General features: G+C 41.2%; 1 long non-coding RNA gene across 1 annotated transcript; it reads left to right on the forward strand.

The window, feature by feature from the left end:
* Window positions 1-3,013: 3,013 nt before the first annotated feature.
* LOC138366494 (uncharacterized) lies at window positions 3,014-3,494 on the forward strand. Its single transcript, XR_011229136.1, has 2 exons — window positions 3,014-3,147; window positions 3,254-3,494. It is a non-coding gene; the product is annotated as an uncharacterized lncRNA (long non-coding RNA).
* Window positions 3,495-7,013: the final 3,519 nt, after the last annotated feature.

The raw sequence follows: 7,013 nt of genomic DNA on the forward strand, positions 1-7,013 counted from the left end.
GTCGTGGCCTCATCCCCCCCAGACAATGACGGAGGTCGTGACTATTTACTCATTTATAGTGACGTCATCGAGCCGGAACGATACGGGGAGCAGACTGTAAATATCTTGGATGCAATCAATTATCATGACTCATATTCTAGAGGGGCTCATCCCCTAGGGTACAAGACATTAAATACTAACACGTTGGAGAAAGTAAATACTAACACGTTGGAGAAAGTAAGTATTAAAATAACAGATCAGTTTGGGCGAATGGTTAGTTTTGAAGATGGGAGGTCGGTTACGGCAGTCTTGTATATCCGCCATAAAGTATAGCAATATAATCTATATAAATATATATAGAAGTGCTTACCCACGACTTTGGTTATTATAACAAGAGGTGTCGGAATGCGTGTACCTTTCCACCCACCTTCTCAGAAGGAGTTTGGAGAGATCTTCTCTCCTCTCTCTAGGATACATGGGATGAGAGGGGGAGCGATGAATGACATACGCACATTCCAAGCACCTTATCTCAGATCTGGTGGTGTTTTTTTTTTATCCTTGGCTGGCTTGGCTCGACGGGCCATACCATTTTTCATGAAAGCTGTAACACCGAGTGCTATCAATTTTGGGAAAAATGTTCTTGGTGATTTAACCAGTGGCAAACGGGATGTAAAGAGCACTCTGAGAACTCACAGTATTGATACTCTTAAGACTGTGGGGAAGAAATTGGTAACAGGCGGGAAAATTAAAAGACTCTCTAGGAGAATAAAAAAATAAAAATAAAAAATGTAAACGAGGTCTTGGGTATAAAAATGATGTATTTTCACTATAGTAAGCAGTCATACTTCACCTTTCGGAGGGGATCATGGTGGAGGCTAGTGGAGCTGGGGTGAAAATACAACTAGAATATTATAGCTCCAGTATTATTGACCAATTTCCTAGAAGTAACAGAATACGTAATGTGGAAATTTCAATTGCCTCTACGCAGCAAATAGACATTCTACCTGTCAACCTCCCCATTAATCAACGTTTGTGGGATAATTACTTAGAATTCCGCATCCCTGGAACCCAGGGCGCCTTCTTAGATCTAGCTAATATTGTTATAGATTTTAAGGTATCTGTAACGAAAGATGACGATACCACAAAATTGGAAGAGGATGACCATGTGGAATTTGTGAATGGGTTGTCAAATACCATGTTTAAAGGTTTCAGGTGTTTTTAGGAGAGCAGGTAGTTGAAACAAATTCTAATTTTAATTATTGGTCGTTTATTAAATTAATTACCTCCCTGCCTCCATCAAAAATGTCTTCCTTGGGGAGAATTGGAGCCTTTCGTAGGGACTGGAGAGATGATGGTGTAATCCCTAACGAATTTACTGATACATTTTTTACTGGAGCAACCGCCAAGGATAAAAAATTTATGTCTGATTTAAAAGGTAAAGGTTTGTCAATGTGTTTTCCCCTAGTATTGGACGTAACAACCCTAGACCAATACATATTAGATAATATAGATGTGCGTCTAAGATTGGAGCTCTCCCCACATGCTTGGGTGCTAAATACAAGCGTGGTCGATGGCTCTAAGTATCGCTTGCATATGGATTATGCTAAGTTATGGGTAACACGAGTGTTCCCCTACCCAAGTGCCTACCTAGCCTTAAGCAGCTCACTGTTAGCATCCCCTGACCCCATAAGCTATATTTTCAATAGAACCATTTCTAAAACATATGTCCTAGCGGAGAATCAAACTAGTCTCTTAATTGATCAGCCTTGGGCGCAAGTAATTCCTCACAAGATATTCATAGTAATTGTACCAATGAATTATTTCGCCGGCCTTCACCAAGGGAATGGATTATATTTTGAAAATGCAAAGCTGAAAAATATTGCAATGTATTTGAACAATAATGCAATTTACCGAATTGGCGGTGATTTCGACAACCATTATTCCCGCCTTTATTACGAAACTTTGAAGACTTTAGGATTAGAGCGTGATTCACTACTAGGCTATGACATTTTTAATAAGGGAAGATCAATATTCGCCTTTGACTTAACCACCATTCAAACAAAAGATTCCCTCCCTGTGGAGAAATTTGGCAACTTGCGTATGGAGCTTGAATTTGGTAGCGGTGTTACATATAACAGACTGGTTTTACTGTTTGGGGAAACGACCGGGGTACTATCCATCGACGGGCAGAGAACTGTTCTATGTGACGTGCGAGCTTAAAAACATAATGAATTGTTATGATATAAATATTAATTTAAAAAATAATCTAGGGGATCGCGTGCTCTACCTAGGATGCTATAATGCAGACGAGATAGAACATTTAAATATCTCGTCAAGAAAACCTATCGTCTTCATAACTAATATTTTACCATCACACAGCAGATTAACTATGGGACATTGGGTAGCTATTTATGTTGATAAAGTTAAACATCAATTTTTTTTTTATAGTTATGCAATGTCGGCGGTTACTTATGGACATTATTTTCAGGGATTTATTAAAACTAACAAAATAACAGAGGTGTTTGGAATGTGCTACAGACTCCAGAGTGATTTTACTCTTGCCTGCAGGCTCTATTGTGTCATGTTTGTTCATAGAATAAGTCACCTGGGGTTGCCTTCAACAGTACATTACTTACATAATGTATTTTCCAGCGTTGCTTTAAAATTAAATGATAAATGAGCCCTCGCTTATGCGAGACGATATTTTCCTATGAAACATCATTGTGTTAGGACATTTTGTAGAGGTGTAGCGGTTGGTTCTTATAGGTGGTGTAGAGAATATTTTTGTTAGCTAGGCAACCTACCTAACAAGGGGATTACCCCCATATAAAAACCCCTCTTACCCCACTACCTTCCCAGAAGACCTCCAACCTCCTTATCCTACAAATGGAAGGTGTCTCTCCAAAAAAAACCACAGGGAAGATTGAAGTCCTCGAAGGGCCTGGTTAGTATTACCCTCATTTTCTGGTAAAGATTTTTTTTTCCCACAATAAAACGTTTGTACATCCTCTATTTTACCTCTTTTTTTCAGTACAATTCTTGGGACCCGTCCACATTTGTAGAATAGTAATTCTACGTGGGGGGTCTGCCCCAAACAAGATGCTGCTACGTAGCCTAATTGATGATGCCTGCTGTAGAGGACACAAGGTCGCTTCTGCAGGGGGGGAGGTATGTACTACCCGTTCTTAGAGGAAGTAGAATATTTTTCAAATAAATGATATAATCCTATAAAAACCTTTAATCACTATAAATTATTTCCCTCATCTCTTTCCAGAACACTTCAGATGCAGGGGAGAAGGAAACTCAACCAAAAGGACACCACCCAAATCACCCCACACCCTCAAGAGAGGGGGGAGGGGGTCGAGACCTCCCCCCACTCACCAAAGATGGAGAGACGTCAGAATTCTACTCAGATGAGGATGGGGAGTGAGGAATCCATAACTACAATTATTAACTATCATAATTAACTTCTTGTACATCATTTGTGATTTTTACCTAATAAAGCATTAATAAATTCTTTGATTTTTTTAACCCCTGGGGGGAGATTTATATTTTAATACTCCTTAAATACTCTTATATAAGACCCACACGACCCCACTGGGTGTGGAACTCTGTTATGGTAAAGTCAAGGTCATTAGGTGCGAGGAAGGGTACGGGCGACCACCCCTACTGAGAGGAACTTTTTTTACACCTCCGTATAGGATGTGGGGGCGTAAGTGGCACTCACCTGTGTGTGTTTATTATACAAATAAAATCATTTTTTACTTAAATATACTGTCATACTTTACTGTATAAATGAACATGATCATAGCGGTACATAATAGATACCTATCTTCACTGTTTTTCGACTGCTACCACTCACATCTCGGATGACCTAATATGGAGTGGCACTATGTGGCACTCCACTTCTGATTTTCTTATCTAGTTGCCTTACATAGGTTACCTTACCTTGAGGTTACCTTGAGGTGCTTCCGGGGTTTAACGTCCCCGCGGCCCGGTCGTCGACCAGGCCATCTGGTTGCCAGACTGATCAACCAGGCTGTTGGACGCGGCTGCTCGCATCCTGACGTATGAGTCACAGCCTGGTTGATCAGGTATCCTTTGGAGGTGCTTATCCAGTTCTCTCTTGAACACTGTGAGGGGTCGGCCAGTTATGCCCCTTATATGTAGTATCATAGGTGGCTCTATGTGGCACCAAATTCTCTACTGATGTCTTCCCCCTCACAGTTACTCGCTGTTTCTTGTTGCTTAGATGCTCCTTATCCACTGGATCACCTTACCTATTACCCCTGCATGTTGCTTCAATTTTCGTAACTGCCTTTTATGGGGTACTCTGTCAAAAGCAGACATATATCTCTCTCTGGCTTCCGAGACAAGCACGTTATTATTTGATTGCTAACTGTTACTTGCTAGTAGTGAGGAAAGGGAGTCGGAAATAATTCAGCTGTCTACTTCAGTGTTGTCAATAATTTCGTGTGCTACCAGTATTGCTACCAACTCGGCTTGCATTGTGGATGCCCAGTTACTAATTCGTATATTCCTTTCAAAAGTGCTGCCACTGGGCTGATGAGCAATAACAGCACTTCCTACCCCCCTATAGTTGTATTGAGTGATCCATCAGTGTATATTGTCTGTTATTTTTTTTTTCTAGTTTGTATATTGTGAATGTGTTCCATGGTGCTTAATTTACAGCAAGCTGAGCATGAGGGTTGTTTATGATTAGTTTCTTGGTGGGGGTATGCAGGCGTCAAGATGTCAAAAAGTACTATCTGCCAGGGGGGAAGAAAGTGCTGTACTCTTTCATCTGTATATACATCGTGCAGTCCCATCATTTTAACTTGGGTGGCTATTCTTTGAATCCATCTAGACTCGCTGGTTCCATTTCGTACGTGTTCTAACAATTCAACTGACACAATGTTTTTGTTATCACACAGAAGCTTTAGTCCCCTCATTTCAAATATTCTATCTCGAATGCTAAGTATATTTAATTCTTTCGGCATATTGAGAACTTTGGTAGATATAGGACAGCCAAATATAATTCTGAGTGCTTCATTTTGCATTTTTCCAGTCTATCAATACTTTACCTATTTTGCAGGAGTAAAGCTGGTGCATGATAGTCTACCTTATATATGCTAAGAACATCATTTTTGCTATTCTAATATTAACACCGTATTTAGTGCTGTACCTCACTACCTTTCTGAGAACCTTGAGTCTGTCTCTACATTGTTGATGCAACTTATTAACTGCAGTTGAGTGTTACTTAGGTACTCCCTCATCCAACGGAGTACCTTCCCTTTCACTCCTGCCTGCATCTCCTGCTTTTGCAATAGTCTCTGGTAAGGTACTGTGTCAAAGACTTTCTGGCAATCCAAAAATATGCAGTCTGGTCACCTCTCTCTTTCTTGCCTGATTCTTGTTGCCTGATCGTAGAATTCAATTAATCTTGTGAGGCATGACTTGCCATCCCTGAAACCATGTTGGTGTTGTCACAAAGTTCCTTCGCTCCAGATGTTCCACTTGCTTTTTTTCGCACAATTTACTCCATTAACTTGCATGGTATGCAAGTTAGAGACACTGGCCTATAGTACAGTGCATCCTGTCTATCCCCCGTCTTGTATGCCGTCTGTATGTATGCCGTCTTTCAAATTTTTGGCAATTGACCTGTTACCAGTGATTTGTTATACACCATGGAGAGTGGCAGGCACAGTGCTCCTGCTCCTTTCTTTGGTATCCATGGTGAGATTCCATTTGGGCATATAGCCTTTGTCATATCCAACTCTAGCAAAAGCTTCATTACATCCTCACTGGTAATCTCAAACTTCTCTAGTGAGGCCTGGTTAACTATTCCTTCTCTTATCTCTGGAACTTCTTCTTGCTCTAATATGAAGACATCCTGGAAATTCTTATTGAGTTCCTCGCACACTTCTTTGTCGTTTGTAGAGAATCTGCATGCCCTTATCCTCAGTTACATTGCCTGTTCATTCACTGTTGTCTTTCTCCTGATGCGGCTGTGCAGCAATTTAGGTTGAGTCTTCTCCTTGCTTGCTATGTCGTTTTCATTTTCCCCTTCTGCCTCTCTTCTCACCCTGATGTATTCATTCGTAGCTCTTTGGTATCCTTCTCTGCTCTCAAGTGTCCTGTTATTTCTATAGTTTCTCAACACACTTTTATTTAGTTGCTTAGCTAGCTTAGTAGTAGTAGGCATCCTTCAGTCTCGAAAGACTGTGGAGTTGCGCCCTGACAGGGCACAAAGCCTGGGTAGGTAGATATGGAGGAGAAGCTGTTACCCATGCAGCAGTTCCCCCCCCCCCCCATCCTCTCCACATTGCTGAAATTATCCAATAGAAAGGCAAATGCCAATACACATGGTTCCAGCAACGTCACAGAAGCTGCCAGAATGAGGTCGACGTCAACAACGAACTGCCTTAGGGGCTTCAACTCTGGATTTTTCCTCGAGGTTTACTCCTGAAACTTCCCCAAAAAGCGGTAGGGCCGCAAAGCAGCGGAGGTTTAAAATCAGGGTTTTCCTTCAACTAGATGGGCTGCCTTCCCAGGCTATCAAGTCCCATCTACTCAGATTAGCTAGCTTATATCTCTGATTAAACAATCGGATTCTCATCTGCATTTAATTTTTATCCTTTTGGGCCGGGATAAACTTTTCTGCTGCCTCCTTACACTTGTGCGTGATGTAGTCCATCATGTCTTGGGCTGTCTTTCCCTGAGCTGTGCTGTTTCCATGTTATTTCGGCTAAGAATTTTCTTATCTTCATAGTTTCCCTTACGGAATGCTTGCCTTTTGCTATCAGTTCCCTTCCTCGAGTACTTCAACCCTTCATCAACCAGATACTCAAACATTAGTACACAGTGATCGTTCATTCCTACTCGGGCCTTGAAGTCAATTTCCTTTATGTTGGAGTCATTCACAGTGAAAACTAGGTCGAGTCTCGCTGGTTCATCATTTCCCCTCATTCTTGTGGGTTCCCTGATATGCTGGCCTAAAACGTTTTTTGTTGCCACCTCCAGTAGTTTAGCTC

This window comes from Procambarus clarkii, chromosome 19, assembly GCF_040958095.1.
Source record: "Procambarus clarkii isolate CNS0578487 chromosome 19, FALCON_Pclarkii_2.0, whole genome shotgun sequence".
NCBI lineage: Eukaryota > Metazoa > Arthropoda > Malacostraca > Decapoda > Cambaridae > Procambarus > Procambarus clarkii.